Source organism: Rhinolophus hipposideros, assembly GCF_964194185.1.
Source record: "Rhinolophus hipposideros genome assembly, chromosome: 1".
Classification (NCBI taxonomy): Eukaryota; Metazoa; Chordata; class Mammalia; order Chiroptera; family Rhinolophidae; genus Rhinolophus; species Rhinolophus hipposideros.
In genome coordinates, this window is record NC_138047.1 from 62,917,885 (window position 1) to 62,942,102 (window position 24,218).

The window sequence follows — 24,218 nt, forward strand, 5'->3', positions numbered from 1 at the left end:
CAGGTTAGGAAAGCAGTAGGAAATTAAACTACGGAAAAATTAGGCAGGTAGGCATAATTAGTCAATTGAATTTATACTGAGAACAAAGGTAAATTATTGTAGGGATGAGGCAGGGGAATTGTGGGAAATCATTAGAGGGTATGAAATGGGATAATGGGAAACCATTGGAAGGCAAAAAGCAGGAGAAGGATGGAAAATTATTAGGAAGTATGAAGAGGAGAATAATCACTCTGGCTGCTATGAGGAGAGTAGATTGTGAGAGGAGATGGGCAACAAAGTAAGCATGAGCTTGAATTGGTTTAAGAGAGATAGTTGATGCTTGGGATTTTTATTTGCATTAATTTCATGAGACTTAAAAACTTCCGTTTATGAAATCACCTCCCAAGCACAGAATATTACAATTCAGTAGCTATTATGCAGTTACTTCCCTTCACTGCTATCACAAAAGAGCTCTCTGGGATTCCTTAGTAAAAGCCTTCTTCTAGTGTTACGGTAAACCTGAAAACTGAGAGGAGGAGATCAAGAGTTAGAGAATTCCTGGCCTGTGTTAATATAGTCTGCCCTGAAGTTCACCTTTCCTGTAAGTACTTCTCCCATCAGTGAAATTCAACTCTACGGGTCTAGCCTTAATAACACTAACTATGCCCCTCTAAACTCCCCTAGGATTCTGAAATCCAGAGCATGCCTGGAATATGTAGGGCAACTATGTCCAAAGAGGCAAAATATACAGGGACAAAACAAAATTGTTTTAAATGGTTGTCTATCAGTGTGCTATTTTAGATTGTGTTGAATTCACATGTTGACAGCACATGCTTCCCTTCCAATGGGTAGAAATGAACCATGTCACGAATTACAAAGTATGTTTGAGGGCCAATTTCCTGTTGCTTGCACTGGTCACCAAAATTGCTAGTTCCCTCTTTGCTTAACCTATTTTGAGAGACTTTGGTGCTTGAATTCAATACCTATAATCTATTGTCTGTGGCTCAGCCCTCTTCTGTTCTAAACAACCTGCTGGTACATGGCTTTTCCTTACACCTTCCTTCCTGAGTCCACTCAACAACTTGAATCACCCTGATGACACCTTCCATCTAAATCTCTGTGTCTCCTCACAGCTGATTTCTCTTTCAAAGTTTTACTCATATTTCCTTCCTGCTCCTTCTGACAGACAAAAGGCAAAATGTTCAAATCAAAAGTAAAGTTTAAGAAGCAAAAGAAAACTACAGAATGCTTTTAGTAAAGCCAAGTCATAGATACCAGTGTGTCAAACTCTTGTTACCTTTGTCATATCACTGGTAGTGTTACGTGTAAATGTAGATGGTAATGTCTTTGGGATTTACCTTCGCATAGAGCTCAATTATACAAAATTAATTCAGCATGAAAGGAGAATAGGATCCTTCTATTGTGTCAAAAAGCACAAAGTGGTTTTGCAAGATTTTATTCTCAACATTTATGTTTTGAATCTCAGGTGTTTATTTGTCAGGGTTGGAAAATTGATATAGTATCCACTAATTGTTTGACATTTTGGTAAATATATTTTAAAAAATATCTAATTATCCATTTTAAAAGTATACTTTTCTAATTATTTGATCACAGTTACGTTGCTTTTTTGCCAAGAAAACCGAGGCAAGAGTAGATATAACATGATCTTAAAAGTAGATGAGAAATATCAAAATCAAACAATGAAATTCTGAGCTAAAGAATGAGTAACAGTTTGAAAATGGGTCTTGAATGATCTGAGCATTTGCTAATTGTGTCTTGAATTGTAGCATATAAAGTATATTCAGCTTTAATATTTTAAGGAACCAGATCAAATAGAAAGGTTAATAGTGACCAGAGCAATTTCAGTTCGGGCCACTTCATATTTTGGCTTATTTCACCCAAGGATGGATGTTGTTGAGAGTGGGCAACTCAATGGGTAGGATATAAATAAACTTTGGACACATGCTTAAAGTGTGAGAATAGATAAAAGGGAGTTATAGAAAATTGGCCTTACTTCTCATTTAAACCCTTTGATTTTATTTGAAAATTATTCAATTATCTTAAAAAGCTATTATTGCTTGTCAGTTTTTATATTCCACAAGCGAAAGATGAGGTAAGTATATTAATTTGCTTAATTTATTAATTTAATTTATTAATTTGCTAAGTAAGTGAATGAATGAAATGAATGAATGAATACATTATAGAAAGGAAAATTTTAAAAAAATTATTTAAGGACTTCACTCCTTCAGGTAGAGGAAAAGAATGTCTTCATATATAAGTAGGAAATTTTATGTGACAGGCAGCAAATAAAAATCATTAGCCTGCTTCTCTTTAATTTAACAAAATATGTAATCAGTAATGAAGAATAAACTTGTAATCTTGATTGAATAGAATCAAGAATAAACTTGTGAACTTGTATTCTTGATCAGTAATCAAGAATAAACTTGTACGGTTAAAAAGAAAAAAAAAAAAACTTCACAAATTGGACGTGGGGATTTGTGGAAATAGTAATGTGTTTCTAGTTCAAGAGCCATGTAGCAATATCAGTGATACAGGGCAGAAATAGTAAAGGCTGTGTCTGATATCTGTCACAGCAGTGTCCCTTACAGAAGTAGTCGTCAGTAAGGACTAAGGGATATTAACCTTCCCTGAAAAACGGCCATCCTAAGACATAAAAATATTCTGCAGGATCAGCAAAGGAAAAGATTATATTCTAAGTATGAAAAAAAGTTGAGCATTATAGGAAAACTTTCAGTATTAATAAATTTAAAGTGGAGGAAAATGTTTTCTCTGAGAACAGATGGTTCTTACATTATAATTGTGTGACAGCTCCCTGCCAACTCATTTGGTTATTATACCGGATAAGGAAGAAAAGGGTAAATCATTTTGCCTCAGGTACACCAGTATAGTGTCAAAAGCACTGAATTAGGAGTTGTGAAACCTGGTATCTATTGTTAACTGTGGCACTAATTAGCTATGTGTGTGAACTTGTACAGATTTTATTTTCTCTGGACATCAGTTTCCTTATCTATAAAATGAAGGCATTGGGATCAATTATATTCAAGAGTCTTATGTACTTTCTATGGTTCTCATTTCTTTTTCTTCTCCTTTTTTTTTTGGTCATTTTCTAAGTGCTCAAATACTACATTATTTAAGGTATAGTAGTTTTTTTCCCTCCCCTCTCTGTCTCTTTCTTCAATATATGGGATAGGAGGATACTGAGTAAGTCTGAAGGGAAGAAGGAGGAAGAAAATTAGCTACAGGAAGAGTTTATATCCCCCTCTACAAGAAAACTTAAATATAGCTACCACCGCTTTGAAAGGAATGGTTTATGTCCAAAGAGCATTTTCCAGACAAGCTCTGTGCTTTTTTGCCAACAGAATTAACTTTAGACTGAAGGCAGTAGACAGTTAAACGAGAGTCGGCACTGGAAACAGCTGTGAGTAGACAAGACCAGTTACTTATAAGGTACTGTTTTTTACTCACTGAAATCTCCTTCAGGGTTCATTTGTTTCTGGGCACAAGTATTCCTTGTTCATTTGACCTTTTCCCCCCACTTTACGTCTGTTCTGAGAGAAAGCACAATGTTTAAAATATCTTAGCTTTTTAGCTGTAGTGTTCTGTGGCTGTTGATATTTGCAGCTACTAGAATTTTATTTTGTTTTGTGTTGTTTTCAGGAACCAAATGATTGTCGTTGTTATTTTAAAGTAAAGTTCAACTTTGTTCTTTCATTGCATTTTGTCTTGGATGGTTTTTATGCTTATTGTTTGTGTGGGATAAAGAGGGATATGCTTTAACATTGCAGAATGTACAGAATGTTCTTGACTAAAGGGAGGGATAGGTTAATGCATCTTCAACTTGAAATATAGAACCAATATAGAGCCAATCAGATAAGAGGACCAGGGCAGGGCAGCTCCAAGCACTTTAACTGATTTGATGGAGGCTAACTGACCTCATCATAGCTTAGAAGATCTGACCTGGAAAACATACAGTTTTTGAAAGGGGGTTCTACTGCTCTAGTTTGCTTCTGTACTTAATTGTTCATTTTAACTCTTCCTCCCCTCATTCCCATTTATTTTTAAAAATCCTGCTAAACCTGCTTTAAAAAAAATTTTATCTTGTTTAAGCTCATCCACTTTAAAGGAACTACATTCCTAAGAAGAGTGACATTTGCAATACGATTTCAAATCACTGAACTGTGGAAAGGCTCTAGAAACAAAAGGGGAATAGCCCAAAGTGGCAGTGGAGTGGACGGAAAAAACTGTCTGCTCTCCTGTTATCTGAGGTCTCACTCTTTTCCCAGGAACCTGAATAGCTAATATGTATTTGCTGCTGTAAATACACAAATAATAGAGACAATTAAGGAGTTCTATTATGTGTGGACTTTCCAATAAATGACACAAGTTTACTACTGATAACTCCAAGTTTTAGAGAGAATTTGGCCATTTGGGGATAGTTAACTTTCCGAGATCTACTCTATATTTTGATATTTCCCTAGAGGGGACTACATTTAACGTTTCTGAATTACTCAGCATTCTCCTCATCGATACACATTGTAGAACTATCCTATAATGTAATGATACTGTGGAGGCCTATTCTGTGGTATACGGCTATTACTTCTTATGTCAAGAGATAACATAATCACTATAATTCGTGAATTATTTTTATAGGACATTTTTTTTTTTCTCCTGTGTCCACTATCCCTATGGAAGTGCGACTTCGGTATTTATTGGTGTGGACAATTTGCATTCCTCTAACAACTCCTGTTAACCTCAACCACACCCCTTTATAATTATTATTTCTTTTGTGCTATGCCCAAGAAAAAAAAAGTTTATAAGAAATTATGGGTGCAATAAGAGGCAATAACATTATCCAAGGGCCTAAAACTTTCTCCTATGAGAAAAATGTGTGTGCCGAAGAGCTTGGACACAATGACATCTATTTTAGGTGCTCAGAAGACTTTTGGTTTGTATCCAAGTTGTTCGTTGTGTTCTGTAGTAGAAGTTGCCATGGAAATGGATGGAAGTGGCTCAGGGATAAGTAAGGCATTGATGTATCTGATGAGGAAAGTGCTGTTCGTTCTCCTTTTTATAAAGTTACTGGAGGTATGTAATCAGTGACTAACCAAATTCCAAGGGGCAGACTTAATATTAATCAAGTGCTAAGTGTTTTATTTTAGTCCCATTCATGCATATACCGTTTATATACATACGCTATTCAAATGCATACATGGCTGGGAAATAGCATAATAATGCTTTGTAGGAAAGAGTTAGAGAAAAGGAAAACAATATTCATCCTTTAGTCTGTATAGTTCTTCTGTATAGAGATTATGCTTTGGGGGAAAAATAATGCAAGGCTAATTTTCCAAATATTTTTATTTCTTTAATGGTGTTCTTGGTTACTTGTAACTTCTTTAAAATGAAAATACTATAAAGCAATCTTATCAAACATGTACATTGAATAAAGTTGCATAATATGTGTTTTCTTATATTCAATGTATTTTATGTTGTGCATTTCAGAACAAAAGAAATCACTATTTTCTCAATGGCCTTGATAATGATTGAAGTCACTTTTATTAATCCCACTCTACACACAAAAAAAGTAAAACTGGTATATTAAACAAATACATGAAATTATAAACTAAGTCCAGGGCAATTTTAAATTCCAACTTTCATTAGAGTGGATTGCTAATTACTTGATCATACATCTTTATTTAGAAATATGTTGTGAGGCTTTTTATGTTAGATGCCCTTTTTACTTGTTATTTTTTTATATACATGTTTCACAGTCACTGTTTCTGGGTGGTAATTATTTCTGGGTGTTAAAGCATCTTGTGGTGTATATGACAAACTACTTTCTGTTTCAAACAATGAATTAGGGACTGCCTTTTGCTGCAGCAATGAATTTAGGGTCAACATATGTTTGGAAGCATTATCTAAAAAGATAAATTTTGCTTATTTTTACTCCTTTTTTCAGTTAAATCGCATGAGTTATTTTAAAATAAGTTGTTATTCCAATTGAAACACAGCTCTTTAAAATTAAAAATATGCTATTTTAAGTCAATGCAGTAAAGCTTTTCTTTACTTGACTAAGTCTTTCATTTTAATCAAAATTTAATTTTCAGATTCATATCTAGTTAGGGAATTTGACATATGAAAGGATATGTATTTTGCATGAACTATACTACCACAAGGCCTACACTTAAAATTCCTCAAAACTCACCACCAATATGAATACACATTTTGGAAGACTTCTATTTATAAAATGCTTTATAAAAGTAGAAAAGGAAAAAAACCACTGAAATCAATTAATGCATGTTAGTGTTCACTAATAATGCGTTATTAGGGTCCTTCTAAACACAACCTCACAAGGATTCTCCAGAAGCCTCAGAACCTACCCCCTTATGAACTAGAATTCAGTGAGCAAGATTTATGGTTTGCAAGGAGCTGTCAAGTTTAATGCTGTAGGTTGAGGACAGATGAGAGAAGCTATCAATATTTCCCAAGGTGTCGAACAGTGAAAGATAATTGCTTTGTTCTTGTAAAAATCCACATTTAGTTCATTTTCAGTTATAACCTCTCAGAAAAGAAAAGATGCCCAAATTGACTCAAGTGTATCCTGATATATTGAATGTCTTCGTTTAATGTACTAAATTGGTATTTTTGGACAATTTAAGAGCAGATAGGGTCAAAGACCAAGGTTCTTTTTGGACTCCTTGGTCATGCAATAAATGTTTGTTAAATGAATATAACTTCCGGTCCTTAAATTAAAAGGACATTAACAAATAAAATGATATTAAACATGTTTTATTTTTGGCGTACTTATTATTTTCACTGCTGGGTTATGCTAAAACACAAAAACTTCACTAAGCAGCATTAATAAAGCTATTAGCTATTAATAATTTGTAGCTATTAGCAAATAATAATTTGGAACTATAAATTGTTATTTTTTAAAAAAAAGCTTCAGGTGCCAACAGTCAATAATAACTTAAAAAGTAAAGTTGGAGAACTGGAAAGTATCAGCCTTTTCCTATACCTTTTTTTTTTTTTTTTGGTTTTGTTTATTATGCTGAAGGTGCTATGGAATTTCTAATACATTTGCTACATACAAATGCTGCTATTATTTTCCTTTGTTAATGTTTTTTTATTATGCTATTTAATTGGTAAAAATCACAAGAAATTAGAACAAATAAATATGCCTGAATCAAAGACAATTTTATAGACCAAATATGATTTTGGTGATCTTAAAATTTTTTAAAGTGGTTTTTAAAGATTATACAAGTCATAGAGCTCTAGGTAAACACTGACATCTTTCCAAACTAAATAATAGTAATAATAATAATCCTAAGGAGCAATTTCCTTTTGTTTAGCTTCTCTCCCCAACTCATGTGCTTTTGAATACGTTTAATACCTCATGTGTCGTGTGCAGTGCTTCTCTGCAACACAATGCTATTGTCACAGGGAAGACAGTGTGGATGTTCTCCATCTTCACACTTGAAAACATTACAAATAGAACTGAGTACAATGGAAATGAAGACAACCTTCTTCTAACTTCGGGCATAAAATGCCCTACATGACTCACAAGGGAGTTAACAGTCATAATTATGAAGAGAGTGACAATATTAAAGGAAAATAAATTATTGTCACCAATTCCACCGTCTGGTGGATTCATTCCTATTGTTAGATTTTTTCCTGTGTCTGTGTGCATAATATGGTGTCAATATTTTGTTTTTACAAAATTGGCTTAATGCTGCAAATTTGGATTCCACCTTTTGTCATTTAACAATTTATTGGGAATTTTTTCTGTATCATTCAGAAAGCTTTGGAGGAGAAATCAATTTACTACTGCATAATATTCTATTCTATTGCTATACTGTGCATAATATATTAAACATGTCCTCCATTATTGGAGACCTATATTGTTTCAGTGTATTTTGTCATGAGTAAAATAAGGATAAGCATTCATTGGCATATGATTTTTACTCATTGGATTATTTTCGGTCTGTAATGACTTAGAAATTAACCAGTCCAAATCCTTCTTTTCACAGAGTAGGAGAACTAAGATCAGAAATATTATTCATCTAGTACCTAGGCTTCTGGCTTTCAATCTAATTTCTAAATTCATCCAGAAGTAATGACTGGATGATAAATTTATTCTGGGGCAAGAGGTGAAAGCACAGTTTCCTTCTGTCTGAGTAAGAAGCCAACCATGTACCCTATTCTCTGAAAAATCTCCAGGGAATGGAAGGGTTCTCATACTAAAGGAAGAGCTCAAGATTCTGTGCCAGAGTCTTTATTACACAAGGGGTGATAAACATACAATAGTTCTGGGAACATTTAAAATAGCTGTCATTTTGTTAATGAGTATTTGCTAAAGCATTTCCTGGGCCACTGGTGTTTATGGAACTTTTAAACAAAATATTTATGAAGATGAAACTAGGACTTGCTTCATAAATTATGTCCTTTCACTTGCCCCTTTGCTTTTCCTTAGTGCACAACCAAAGTTCAAGCCTCTGCTACACTACAAACAAATAAACAAACACTCAATTTTCTCAACTAAGCTTTCTCTTCCTGATGCCAAGAAAAATTTTTATTTTCTGTGTCTGTTTCCTCGCCTCCTTCTGACTCTATAACCCTTTGTCGTTTGGCATTTATTTCTACCACGATACTGAAATTTCCTCTCAGGGATTGCTAATGATGGCTGCAAAATCCAACAACTTTCTATCTCTGCGCTCACCTTTGCGCTTTTTGTCATTTATACTGTTTACTGTCCTGCTCTTCTTGTCTCCTGACGCTAGGAATCTTGTAGTAGCCTGTGGTTCCGCCTCTTTTTTCTTCACTCTTTTTTGAAGGCTGCTATCTTTCTACCTCCTTGTTCTGGGTGTCTGTGTTTGTCTCATTTTTCCCCTTTATACTTCTTTCCTCAGAAAATTGCATCCAGTCTCATGGCTTCCATTTAAAGCCCGATCTAGAAATCTGGTCACAAGTCCTCTTCTGACTCACACTTTGTATGAATTGTAATGAAGGTCCCCTACCTGTGGATAGCGTTCAGATTGGGATCTGTAGCTTGGCAGGCAACTGGGCGAGATTTCGGCCCCGGCTGGACTACACCACCTTACACAGTTGTCCTGCTAGCCAGAGTTCCCTGTATGATGCTGTCTCGGGTATTCTGTGCTTCAAACTCCATAGCCTTCCTGCGCTCAAACCAGCCTTTCATCTTTTATATCCTTCCTCACTTCCCATACACACAGGTGACAGTTATTACAGAATTAAATATATATATTCTGGGCATTTCTTTTTCCAGGTCATTAGAAATGAGTATCCAGGCAGACATGTCCAATATAGCCTCCTAGTTTACCCCCATGCCATAAGTGCAGCCAAGAGGGTAAGAGAACCAGAAGCAGTGAGAGCCAAACCTGGAGGAGCTAGGAGTCAGGGCAAGGAGGACATAGTCCCAGGGTCTGTGGACTGATGTCCAAGAACAGACAGGGATGGAGAAATTAGCATCTCAGAGATGCCAGTGCAGAGGATGATGGCCATGGACAAGATTCCCACCCTCCCCCATCCAAGACATGGAACCCTGGATGTTTCTTTGATGAGATGGCTCCTAGGAATGTGGGGGCTCTGGATTAAATGAGATTAAGTTTTAGTCATTTGACAGTATAAAAAAAATAAGGAAGCTACATTTTATACATCAGATTTTGCAGACAACCATTCGTTGCTAGAAAAGTCATTTTTTTTTAATTCAAATCAATTACTTTTAGCTATTTTACTCTAGTAAATGCTAGTATAGAAATAGTGGTTTATAATCTTATCAAAAATCTGTACTATACTTCTTTTTCTTTAAAGTTGGAGGGATATCAAGGCACGAAAGATGATGTGTAGGGTTTGACCTGTTTGGGTCTTGAGCGTAGAGATGAAAGGATTAGGGAATGAAAAGAATAATCATAGAGGAGAATCTCTACTATCGACAGCTTCTAAATGGAGCTTCATATTTTAGTTTCTATTTCATCCAAATTCTGATCACTAAGGACCAGAAGCAGATGCTATCTTTCTATTCCTTATTGATGTTACCTTAAGTGACACAGAGCAAATGCTGAAATTTTGACAAATTGCTCAGAAGGATTGTTGCCTGGCTAAAAGTGCCTTATAAAATGAGCCTATACTAGTAATGTTGCCTGGCTAAAAGTGCTTTATAAAATGAGCCTATACTGGTAATGAATGAGCCTTACCCATGTTCTTAAAGCACAGCTAAGCTGCCCAAAACGTAACATCTGCTCAATGTCTGTTGTATCCATAGAGATCAAGAACAGAAAAGAAAAAATCATTTACAGTTTTCTGAGGGGTTTGCAGTTTACTCAAAAGATAAAGGCTAAATTTGGGCTTGCCAAGAACTTTCCTGTGAAAATCTAAGTCCTGAGGATTTCTTTACTCACTGATGTGAGATTTTTCCAAACCATGGTCTATTTAGGTTTACTCTGGTCCTCTGGGACATCTATGGAATTTCTTGGCCAAAACTTGGTAACTGCCTTCATATGGCCTAGTTTCTTACTACCCAGTGTGTAGACAGAGAGAGGTGGTATGGGGAAGTAGACATGTGCACAGGAGGGATGATAAATTGTCCTCCATGCAAGTGTAAATGAAGCCTCTGGACAAAATTTTTTTCTGAAACGCCAGGCATGACAATCCATAGGCTTAACAACATTGGGGTTTAATTTGTGGAAACAGCATCAGGGCTATCAGTGATGTGTCAAATGAGATCCAACCATCCAGAGAAAGCAAGATGGCAGTAATCAAACAACAGGTATCCTAACTGGTCAATCAGGCCTTTATCTTCAGAGAAATCAGTCAGCACATTGGCTGGAGTGCAGGATAGGTCTCTTCTTAAGAGTGAAATGTAGGCAAGATGTAGGCTCATTGAGTAACTGGGTATTAGATACTAGATAGGAACTAAAACACCAAAAAAAAAAAAAAAAAGGAAAAAAGCAAAAACTCAAGTTACAGTAAGAGAACCCAAAATCTGATCCTGGAGAGTGTGGGGCAGGGCTGAGCTAGCAGTGAATGGTAGTTGAATGGTAGTCAAAAGAAGCAAATTAAAGATATTGGTAATCAGAGAAAGCCAGATAATCTGCAGGACTGTGTCTGTTCTGGATTTCTGGTATTCATAGTAGACTACCTAAAGATCTTAGGGGAATTAGGAAGTTAGTGACAGGATTTTAATGCATTCCCTATGGAAACTGTTGCTGGACTTGAGATGCAATGCTAAGGATATTTCAAAAGTCCCTCAAGAAGTCTTATTAAACCATCAGTATGACATTTGCTATTATTCCAGGACTCTTAGATTCTTATACCTCCTTGCTTTGAGATCTAAGTAAGAATGTTTCATTGCCTGTTTCTTGTCTGTCTTTGAATACTTTGATTTAAAATATTTTCTTTCTCCTGCCTTGTTTCAATAAATCTGTGGGTTTAGATTTTTTTTTTTGAGCAAGTGCAAAAGTCACCTGAAGAATTCAAAATGCAGATTTCTGGGTTCTTATGCAGTTAATCTGGTATGGATGGGGCCCTGGAATATGTATTTTAACTGAAGCTCCAGGTGATTATGATGCTGGTGGTCCATAGACCACACTTTCAGAAGCACTACTGTGAGTCATCTAAATGCCTTGGGAAATTTTGCAATTCACTGGGTATGTGACATCTCTCAGACTGCCTCTTGCTTCTTATGTAGCAGCACAGATCATTGTTTATCATACCATATATCTTGATTTTTGACTGTGAAAATGATCCCTATACCTATATCATGGGCCAAAACTTGAGTCTTAGAATACAATTCAGAATTCAAGACAGATTGTGTTTGGCTGTCTGTAATTTTAATGTATCTATAATTTAAAGGGCAATTCACTTTTATTGAAATTTAGATCTATTCTAAGATATGAAAGTGGTTTCAGTTTATACCTGAAGTATAAGATTGTTAACTTTTTGCTTTTCCCAGAATGAACTGTCTCTCCTTCCAGTTTATTAGAGAACTTTTTTTTTTTTTCAACTGCAAGCATAAAGACAGCTGCAGACTCTTGGTAGAAATTTAAAAGGAGTGTTTGTGATGTTTGCAGTCTCTTTTAGAATTGGAAGCTGGGCAACAAGCAGTCATCACATATGGGAAAGATTTACATTGAGTGAATGGGCTCAAGTTTGATGTAGCATAATTGGTATTTTCAAGAGCTCCAGTTCCCCAGATTTTCCATGGCTACAGTATATACTCTTGTCTTTGCTGAGAAATATGCTAGTCTAGGGAATAACGAGTAAGCATTCTTCCAGGCACTATAGTCATAGACTTTTGTTGTTAGCCAAGTTGAGTGTGACTGTTTCACATATGATTTTGCTGTCCATGAACTAGATTGGAAAAAATGAAAACCTGGTCTAAAAATAAATATATCAGGCATTTAACCACTAATCAGTAAACAGTTATTATTACAAAGGTCTGTAAAAACCGAATAGCAGACTTGTGCCACGTAGTCATCCAATGCTGTTCAAAACTGTTGTGTGTTTATCCTTTTTAACCCAACAAAGAAATAAGGATTCACAGAAAGGAAGGAACTCCATGAAATAATGTGTAAAGCAAATTGTATTTTTTAAAAAGCATGTAGCATTAGAACTAAATGTCCATATATGGAGAATCTGTGGAATTTGGGAATTTAAGTTTAGGAATTTAAGTCTTAACATTTTTTTTTTCAATAGTGACCTTATATTCAGTGTTATAAATTCTGCTACTGTAACATATTTAGGTAGAGCATAAAGCCATATTTGAGGGTAAAAATAGGAGGCAGTAATATCATATATTGCTCTCTAACAAAAGTGATTAAGATTTGAGAGGTGATCCCAGACAAGAAATTATATGTGTTAAAATACTGAGTCATGAATTGTGTTCACCAATATTTTCAGCTTTCTGCTCTCCTGTCACATAACAGAATTATACTTCTTCTCTCTTTTGAAGTTAGTCATGGCCAGATGGGTACCTTGCTTTGGCCAATGAAAAATAAACAGAAGCGATATGTCTCACTTCCAGGTAGAAGTTTTAGATGCTACTGTGTAGATCATCATATGCCTTTCCTAGTGCTCTGGGATTGTGGAAGCAAATATTGGGGTCTTAAAGGATTATGATGTGTTGAGGCCCCTCTGTCAGAAAACGGACAATAGTGTAAGTCAGAAATAACTGTTAGTGCAGCATCATTTAGCCTGTCCCGACTAGTACAAACGTAGACATGGTAGCAAAGAACACTTCAAGTGTTTTTGATAGAAAATGGGGATTTCCCCAGTAAAGGTAAAGGATGTCAATAATGTATGATTGTGCATTTTGGATCCCTTAAAGGTACTCAAGACCCAGTCTGGTGGAAAGAATTATGCTTGTTAGTTCACTTGTAGGGTCAGGTTTGAATTTTAAGAAGCTGAAAGTGACATTGAAAAATTTATAGTCGTGGATATGCAGAAAGAGCTGCACTATACGATAAAACCATAATGATGACATTTGAAAATTGAGAAAGGGAGTGAATGACATGGTGATTCTACTCTGCCTTTTAACAATTCGAACCTTTTTTCTTAATCAAATGAACTTGAAGCAATTTAATACTTAAAAATACAAAGATGGGACAATTTAACTCTATACCCCAATAAAAATCTAAACTTTTAACAATTTTTAAGACTATATTTTGGATAAAACGTGGTTATCAGGATTAAGAGAATTCAGAATATGCTAGTCCTGAAGGAACCTTCTAAAATCAAGAACGTGGAGTATCTTGTTAACCTATCTAAAAGCCCAGGCACACTTGGTCTACTTACAGCATAGGTTGCTTTAAGGAAGCATTGCCCAGTAATTGTAAATACATTTTAAAAATTCCAATGAAGTAAGTATGTTAGAGTATGTTCCAATTCTTGATTCACTGCAATGTCTCTTAAAATTCTCTCATTTTTCGCAGTGTCTCCAAAACCTGACGGAACCCTCCAAAAAATGTTTTTGTTTTTTTTCCCTGAGATGCATCCCCTAGCCCCAGTTTTACTTTTCCCTGTTTTAAAATTCCCTTTTCCTTCTTCAAGCAGTTTATTCTCCTTGTTTCTCTGAGCTCTCCCTACCCATTACCCAAATTCTGTAAAATCAAAGCCAAGAATGGAGCAGACAAACTCTCAGTATTCTTTGGAGTAAAAAAAGACAAGATTCAAAGACACAATGCTCTGTAGCAATCAAAAGGAGATAAGATGTAAAAATTTAAAATATAGATTTTCTTTCCCCCTCCCTCCTCATGTTTGACACAGTTTGTGAGGGGTGAGCTTTCACGGAACTAGCCTTTGCTTGTTTGTGGGAGTACACCATTGGTTCCAGCTTTTTAATCCTTTAAAAATTAACATTGTGTTTTTCCCCTTGAAGATAGCAAGAAGCAATTGAAGGATAAATCATATGCTCTGGCACACACCTTAATGGTATTTTGAGGAATATTATGACAATTTATGTGTAATGTTCCAAAATGCTATTCACTGAGGAAACACTTTTGATATGACTTTCCTCCCAACATCAACCCTGTTTGGCTTTAGTTTCTTAAGAAATATCTGATCTCAAAGAGCTGATATATTTCCTGTTTCAGAAATCCAAGGTCATGAAGGTGATTTCCCATAGTACAGTTTGTGGCTCTGTCAGACCTCAGAGTTATGTACCACTGAGGTATCCTACAAATCATACCCATCTAGTATTTAGATTTCTAAAAGTCCCTGTCATTATTTAATTAGGCTCAAAAATGTCACTGTAAGAAGGGATCTCTTTGTCTTTCTGTATTAAAGACACTTTTGTTGAAATAGAGGGATATTTTTCCTGGCTCCATAAATTAGAGACAGTAAGATAAATAGAGAGTTGATGGCTGTAAAAGAAGCAAAATTAGTTCCCAGTTACCTAACACCAATACATTTTTTAAATATGAAATTTTGTATTAGCAGGAGGTCATAAATGTCGCAGCATACATCATTTGTTACCCTCTACTTGTATGAATATGAACTAGTACAGAATATATGTGCTTTAACTTTGTCTAGATGACAAATTTGATATACTTATTTGAGTATGAAATATCCTTAAAATGTATGTTTCAAGAAACTGCCAGCAGTAATTCTAACTGCTCATTTACAGTAGGTATTTGTGATGAGGAATCCTTACGGAAGCAAAGTTGAGCTTCTCTTTTGTCCCTAGATCTTAAAAGAATTGCTTCTTAGAGATGTATGCTTCGATTGGGGGCCATGGTTTTAAAATATTGGGCCTGGGAGGATACTGAACTTACAAAGCATAGCCTAGATAAATGAAAATGGGGTTAGTTAGAAATTTGAAGCTTTATTTTCCACAGAATAATCAAAAGATAGGGTAGCCCTTCCTCTTTTAGTTCTTTTTATGGTACCTGGCAAACTCTTTTCCATCACATGCTATTTTTAAACAAGTCTTCAATGTTTTAAAATTGTGACCCTCCGTTTATATAGACTCTTTTTAAATCTCAGATAAAATATGGAATGGGATGAGATTAGGCTATTTCCTGTCACAAAAATAGAATGTTATTATATATACACTGAAAAGAAGAAATGAATAATTCCTAAGTATGTTTTCTTTAATATTAATCCACAACCCATGGTGTGCTAAGTGTTGCCCAAATGACAGACACAGAAACAGTGTCTTTTTTTAAAGAATTTATGATTCATTGTAAGCAAGTATAATACAAGACAAGAATAGCAAAATGATGGGGGTATAGATAAGAAGATTTTGAGAGAAATTTACTGAGGCTTCACCTAAGAAGAAATATGATTTATTTAACAGTATGAGGTAAGGACTAAGAAGAGTTACCATATAACTCTTGCCATTTTCTTTCGGGAACAGTATTCCTCATGCTGAGGGAAAATGCATGTCTAACAGCTTAATGAAACAATTTAAATGTGTATCACAGAGAGAGGATAAAATTATACAATCTGGAATGCTGAGGGGAAAAAATCTGCTGTTTTTGGAGTTGTCTGAGTCTACCAAAGGTACTAGCTATGTCTTTTATAATGCAATTTATATCTGTCAAGATGATATCTGAATTTCATTGAAGTAATAGAGCAGTGGAATGAAAGAGATACCATATGCCACTGAAAATTATTTTGCTGATGATTTTAGTACTCTTTTCCTAATGTTAGTTGTGAAACCAGTGGCATAATCAATAGAGGACAAGGGAGAAATATAATATAAATATAATTGTAATATATGTGCTTTTAAAATATCCTATCTTTAAATTATTGCAGATTCTTTTCCTAAACATTATCTTGACCATCTTAGAAAATTCTGATTATTTGACCTTTCAAATGAGTAACACTGAGCCTGTAACCATGTTTGACCCTCTGTTTCATTTCACTGGTGGCTTAGTGTAATATTGTTTTGCAACTGACAAAATAAAGGTCTGCCCTCATGCACTTCTCCGGTTATCTGCCTCAAAGAGCAACCTGAGAGGGATAACGACTGGGAGAAAGGAGGATTGCTTAATTAACCAAAGATCCTTTCCAAGGGTAGTAGACAACATCTAGTTGGCAAGGAAGCTCCACCAAGTAAACAGAAGGATGTCACCTCTCACTATCATGTGGCCTCCATTCCACATCACAGGTTCTCACACCTTAACATTTTTGAAATTGGTAACTGTCTCAGAATTGATGTGTATGTTGATATAAGAATTCACACAAGGTTCATACCCAGGAATCAATGTTACCCAGAGGCAAAAATATATGGTAATGACCTATTCTTCATCATTTTCTATCTTGGCTCTATTTTCTATTCTCTTACACTTTGTCCCACTGAAAGAACATGATGTATTAGAGAGGCAATGGGTTGTGGATTCCAACAAGTTAGGATTTGAATCAGAGTCCCAATTGTGGACTGTTTTGGCCCTCAGTATTTTTCTTCACAGAAGAGTAATAATGCCATTGTTACAATGCCATCGTGGAGACTAATAAATAGCACATGTAAAGTTTCTAGTAGGAAGCATAGTGTAGTAAATGATAATTGGGTCCCTTGTCTAATGTTTTGGGTACCCACTAAGCTCTAATTCTCCTGCTGGACCACCTTGTTTTATTTTCCCATCTCCCTTCATATAACCCTCTTTTTGTTGTTAGATTAAGGGGACTTCAATTAAAAAAAAACAGACAATAACAGAAACTTATTTATGTATACTGATGTAAGATTAAATTAATATATTCTCAACTGAATGGAAGAGTAAAACTGTATCTAATTCCTTTATTTCTGACTAACAAAGGCCAAGTCTTAAGTAGCCAAACTTCAGTTTAAATATCAATTCAAAATCAGAAAAAATTTGTAACATAAGAATGCATTAATTCTTTCTAAATATCTTTAAAATTTAGATGTTAATGGCAGAACCCCGTCAAGTCACTTTTTGAGAACGGCACAACAGTCAAGAAAGCATCAAATCTTAGTTATATTTTAACCCTTACACTACTCCAAACTTCAGTGGCAACATTGCTAACCCAAATCCTTTAAAATCTTTTGCACTCTTATCTATTTTTGAAGGAGATGGCAGGTTGAGAAAAGGAAGTAAAGTGTTATTAACTCTTGGCCGTATAATGGTCTTTGTCCCTTTTACAGCAATCATAGAAACATGGGCTTTGGGCTGAGATTCTTGAAGTCTGGCGATTCCTCGCCCTCTCCCTTTGTTGACAGCAGATACTCTAGGCTTGTGAATGGTAGCTTGATACTCTGCTTGTTTGGGGTTTAGTCACTAATTCTTTAACTTTTGAAATATTTACTGATCTGACTTTAGTGGCAGATTCTATCTAGAATATTTTTGCTCATTGTCATTTTAGTTAATTGGAAATTTGAAGATAGGAAAAAAATGATAAAATATTTATATCCAAATCACTGTGGTATTTCCAATCTTTTTGGTAGACAGAATCGGAAACAAGGCTGTGTATTTGTATGCTATTTTCTCACTAAGAGAATAGCTTTTAGGAACTATCCAGAATTTATCTTTGCATGTTTAATTTGACTATACAACTTATATCTATTTAAAAATAGGAGAGATGTTTTCAATTAATGTGACACAGTGGAAAAAATCAGCAAAGAGCCAACTTCCATAGACACACAAAATAATAATAAAAACAGAAAACCAAAACTAAAAATAACTTGTAGTATTTGTTTGCTTAAGGACATTCAGCTGACTGTATCTAATTCTTACATTAAATTCTTTCACCCATTCACACATGTTCATCTTGGATAGTTTCTGGATCAATATAAGTGGATTAACTACTTAGTGTTTACTTGGTTACATTGATTCACTACCAGAAAGTAATTTGATTCGTGTCAATTCCCTAACAGAAGTGTTCTCCATTGTACATGGTGAGGTATGTTGCATGAAACTGGTCCCTTCTACTAAAATGCTGATTCGAAGTTATGAAATTTATTCAAAAATTTTAAAAATAATTTAGAGCATATTCCAAGTTATTACTATAACATCATTCCTGTGTAGCTTAGAAAAAGTTAGCTAGAATTGGAATCTGTATTAATTAATTATGAATATCAAGCCTACTTTTAAAAAATGTATTTATAGTGCTTTCTCAGACCATTTTCTCTGTATTAACCTTCTTATTAGTTTTATGGATCTTATTTATATCAAAACTTTTCCAGTTCCAGTTATAAAAACCTAACTATAGCCAACATCAGCAAAAAAAGGAATTTATTAGATCATTAAATTGAGAAGTCTAGGGAGCAGCTCAGCCTTTGGGCCTGGTGTGTGAATCTGGGTCCAATCAGGAGGGAGAAACCACTGAGTAACTTGAACAGGGAACATCTAACATAAAGAATTATTAACTATAACAGGGGATTAGCATATCAAAGGATTGGCGGGTAAGTAGTACAAAGAACTCTCAAGAATGTAGGTATAGCAGATATAAAGAGCAACTACAACTCCAGGGTTAGATTGAGCACCCAAGGAGAAGCCCACCTCCAAGGCTGAGATTTAGACCTCGTTGGAGAAGCCTTGGCTCTGCCTCATTGCATAGTTGAGTAGTCACTCTGCTGCTACACTGGCAGAATTTTCTGGATGTTTTCCCTTGGGAACTTCTGTGAAATCCACACTCCAGGGTGCCTTACAATTCATGGAGCTGTGTCTCACTGGAGGCACTTTGCTATAAAACTGCCTGCCAAGGTACAGAGGGAAGCAGCTGGTCACTGAATATTGAGGCCAGTGTGCATGCTGAAGAAGCTGTGAGTGCTGAAGTTGCTGGGCACTGAAGAAGCCCTGTGTGCCCTGGAAGAGCTGGGTGCTGGCAAAAGTGCATGTTGCAAAAGCCCGCAGAGCCAACACATAGGAACCAGGAAGCAAAGACCCGTGGTCTTCGGCAGTGTCTCTCTCGTGCCCTCTACTGACAGAGTTTAACATGGTGCCAAGCTGGCAAAGGGAAAAATATTAAAGGGACCATATCCATTTTCACAGAGCAAGCAAAAAGTATGAATTGACAGCAAATGTGGTGCAATCTACAGATTGAAATGATGTCAGCAGGATTTGCTTTTTCTCCATTTCTCAGTACTGCTTTCCTCTGGGGTGGCTGCATTGTAGGCTGCCTCCATGTTGTAGGATTAATTCAGCAGCCAAAGAGTTTCTCTTCTTAACAATTGTAACAAAGTCCCATTATTGAATATTGTTGTCTCTGATCAGCCTGACTTTTGTCACATGCCATTCCAAAATCAGTGTGGCTGGGGCATGTGATTTTTTTTTTTTTTTAACCTCATCTGGCATTATGCTTCCCTACTGCTGTGCTCATCTGAGTGGTACTACGGGACTGAGGTAGGCCATGCTAGGTAGACCAAAACAACTTTGAATAAATGGGGCACTATAGCTGAAGAGTAAAACTGCACAATTGATTTCGTGTCTTGAAAAATGTGCCTTATGTGTTTTTGAGCTTCTTCATTTTCTAAAATAATTTATATGTACGGGTTTAGAGCTTGAATGAAAATAAAGACCATCGACTTCAGTCAGATCCCTTGAATTTACTCCTAACAACAATAAAAAAAAGCAGTGTCAGCATTAGCTTTTGAGTTCAAGATTTCTGTGAAAATAGAATAAAAAAGTTATAAAGGTAACTCTTTTCCAAAGATGAGAGGCCGTATTTACTTAATCAAACATTATATCAGCAATGGTGGTACATGTGTCATCTAATACAACTGAGCATACAAAGAAATGAACTACAGATATACACTAAAATTTGGGTGGATATTAAAAGCTTTATGCTGAGTTTAAATAGCTAATTTCAAAGACTACATACAGTGTGATTCCATTTTATAAAACATTCTTGAACTAACAAAATTATAGTGATGGAAAATTGAGCTGTGAGTGCCAGGAGTTGAGGATGGCGTGAGGGTATAACCATAAAAAGTAGCATGAAGGGTCGATGGAAGAGTCTGTATCCTGATTATCGTGGTAGTTCTGTAAATCAATTCATGTGATAAAATTTCATAGAACTATACACCCCATCCTCCACCAAAAGAACCAAACAAAAAAAAAGTGTGCATGCAAAAACTGCCAAAACACCCTAAGTTTTACAGTTCAGTTAATGGTATTGTACAAATCTTCATTTCCCAGTTTTGATAATTGTATGATGGTTTTCAAAGATGTTCTCTTTAGGGGAAGCTGGGTGAAGTGTACATGGGAAATCTCTACTAGTTTTGCAACTTCTATGCAAGAGTAAAATTATTTCAAAATAATAGTTAAAAGTAATAGTTTAGATATTTAAGAAATAAAAAGCAAATGGGTGCTTATATTATTTATTTTAAAAATCAAGGACATTTTAATATCAGGGAAAAAGGAAACAAAAACAATTTCAAGTTACACAGAAATAAGGAAAACGGAAACTTCGAATGAGCACTGTTACTGGATTAGTCCTGTGCTTGAGACTGATGACTGAGTTTTTACCGTGTTTCCCTGAAAATAAAACCGGGTCTTATATTAATTTTTGCTCCAAAGAATGAATTAGGGCTTATGTTCAGGGGATGTCATCCTGAAAAATCATGCTAGGGCTTATTTTCCGGTTAGGTCTTACTTTCAGGGAAACACAGTACCAGCTCTTTGCTTTTGTACTAGAGTAAAATTGCTCAGGTAGAGGCAAGCAGGACTGGATCCCAGGCAGAAGTCGGCTGCAAACAATAACATAACATCGCAAACCATTGCAGGACATGGGTAGGAGTCGAAGGAGGAGGAGGAGGAGAGATGGAGGAGGAGAGGAAAAGAGAGGAGGATGGGGAGAGAGAAGAGGAAATAGAAGAGAGGGAGAAGATAAAGAAGAAGAAAAAAATGCTCAAACAGAATGTTTTGAATGAAGTGCTTTAACTATTGGAATATAAATTTTGTTTATTTCATGAACCATCATCAACAAGTTGGAACAATTATTCCTGTGTAGCCACAGAAACAGGCTGTATTGAAACAATGCTTATAACCTTATGATGCTCTTACTTCCTTTCAGTTTTAGAAATTAAGAGAATTTAATGTTTGCCTTATACATTATGTAAGAAAATTATAGCACAGGCAAATTATTTTCTAGACATTCACCAGATGAATATATACAATACACTTAATATTTCCAGTTGATATTTTTTCAATAAGATAAATTATTCAAATTAGGATATCATTTTTCCTTGTTAAAGACAAGAATAACACATAATTTCCAGAGAATATACAGTTTTAAGATGAGTACAATAATATAAATGTAGTATGGTAGTTATATCTTAGTCATTGATGGTATTGACTTCTTGATTTCCAAGGGTTTCCACCAATTGCTACCTCACCTAACCGAATTATTTAACCTCTCAGAACATTATAATCCCTTTTCTTAAAGGTTGTTGTAAAGACCAATTAAGAAAACTTTTATATGTGTTGCCTATGTAAAATGTTCTCAGTGAAGGTAGTTCCTTCTTCATTTACTACATATATCAGTATTAAAGCCAGGAAGTTTTGAGTTAAGAAATGACTTCTCAAGTACACATCTCCGCTTAAATGTGCAATGCTGAAAGCAGCAGAAACTTGAAAGAATTTAACTTAAGAGTTGAACAGGCACACGTCCAGAGAAATAGTCATGCTTCATGATTATTGACTTATTTATAAATAATGGATAAAGAAGAACAATATAATAAAAATGAAAATATAATAAATGGAAAGAATCAAGGCAATTAGATTTAAAGTAGTTAATGTCCAGTTTGAAAAACAATTTTTATGGCAAATCAAGATAAATTCAATAGGTAGCCCATTAAAGTGAAAAAGATCAGGGGGGTTTGAGTTAGACTGACTTGCTGTGGAATTCCTGACTCAACTTTTTAGCAAAGATTGCGGGAATCACTGAACACTTAGGAATTTCTGTTTCCACATTTGCAAAACAAGAATAGTTATTTAAAAAAATACTTAGGGCCAAACAAATGATATATTAAGGTGTGCAACTTGTCTGACACACAATGGGAGTTTGACATATAGTTCTCAGCGCTGTACTTTGTATTTATAGTCACGTAAACTTCCGGAGACCAAGATGATAGATACATCCAGATCTGGCTAATGTGCTGGACCGAGGCTTACATGTGAATTCATGGATAATTATAATCACCTCTTCTACTGCTTGAGCTTTCCATGACTAGTTCTCTAATACTAGGAAATATTAGAGCTATAGAAAAGTGTGCTTAACTGCTTATACCATTTTCCTTAGCTAAAATAGAGCTTAATTTGTTTGCTGTCTAGAATGGATCCCTTCCATGGCCTCTTCCCATTGTCTGGTGAAGAGGAAGAAAGGCAGGAAACACTTCCACTAGACCCCCAGGGAACTAGGATAGCACTGGCATACCTACACCTTAAAGCAATTTTTATCTCTTTTTTTATGAAGCTCATTTTGCTTTTTTTTTTTTTTTTTACTCTGTGTGTTTGCATATATTTCTTTATGTTTCACGAGCTTGAAGCTTAATTTGTCCCAGGACCTTTTTAAATGTTAAGAGATTCTTTTCTTCTTAACATTTATAACCATGATATCCCTCTGCCATTTTCCCAGGTTGATTATTTAAAAGGCAGTTCACACCTCTTTTCTGTGTAATTTATTGCGTGCCCTACCGTGGCTGGGAGGGCATAGAAAGTGACTTTGAAAACAGTGTGCTGTGGTTCTTTGCATATTTGTATTAGAGGAAAAGGAGTCCTAATGGTTCTGAAACATTTTTTTTTGTAATAAGTGTAACCACTCCATTTCCAATCCCAGGAAGAAACTATTTTTATAAATAGAAAATTCTTTAAATAGGATTTTATGGGATGGGACTATATATATTATTAGATTTAGGAAAATCTTTATTTAAAGTTTTATAGAATTTATTATGATGAACTTTACAATAAAAAAGCTTGGTATGGAAACATCTTGAGGTCTAATTGTGGTTAGGCCCCAGCAGTTAGGGGGTGTCTTTGGGGAATAATTTGGTGTCTCTGCACAGCAGCTCTTCCTCATCTGTACAGCAGGTCCTATTTAATGTCCTGTCCATCTGTCAATAATTGTGATAGATATATACTGAAATGTAATATCCTATGCAAAATTTAGATGTAAAATTCTATGTAAAACAAGGTTTTTATGAATCACTCAAAACCACATTATGTTTTATCAGAAAGAAAATAATTCATCTTCTTTTTAAGAGAGCTAGATGATACTACTAGACAGAACTTAAGTGAATTTGACATTTAAACACACACACACACACACACACACATTTGGAGCAGGCAGCTCAGAAATGCAAATCAAATTAGTAGGCCAGATTTATTGGATTTCTAAGAGACCTCAATTAATTAATTTTTAAAAAGATCTGATATGATACAGGGCTTTATATTGTTTAAACCATTTTATTTTATCCTAATAAAAGCTGTCTGTTCTAACTCCTTCTTGGGTTTTTCTCTTGAAGGCATTCCAAAATTGCTAAAGAACAGACAATATTCATATATATACAAAACTCCCCCTTTAGCAGTTTTGAGTTCAAATATCTACAGAGCTTTAGAGGTGAGACAAGGTACCTACCATAGCACTGGCTGTTTTTTGTGTTCATCAATGTCTTCTCACCATTTCTTTTTCCTTTAATCCCTGGTTATAATAGCTTGCCATCTTAGTTGCAGATACATGCTGACAAACAAGAACAAAGATATAAAAGTTTTTTGAACCGTATATTTATAGCAAGCATGAATGCA

General features: G+C 35.2%; 1 protein-coding gene across 8 annotated transcripts in view; it reads left to right on the forward strand.

The window, feature by feature from the left end:
• The window catches only part of ARHGAP24 (Rho GTPase activating protein 24), a 702,316-nt gene that overhangs the window by 513,795 nt on the left and 164,303 nt on the right, over positions 1–24,218 (forward strand). Inside the window, exon 1 of one of the 8 annotated variants that reach the window (XM_081038616.1) lies at positions 3,165–3,418. The exons of 6 other annotated variants lie outside the window; for them this stretch is intronic. The gene's annotated coding sequence lies outside the window, so the exon portion shown is untranslated. Of the gene's footprint in view, positions 1–3,164; positions 3,448–24,218 lie in introns of those variants that run through there. One more of the 8 variants, XM_081038623.1, reaches the window with a different exon arrangement.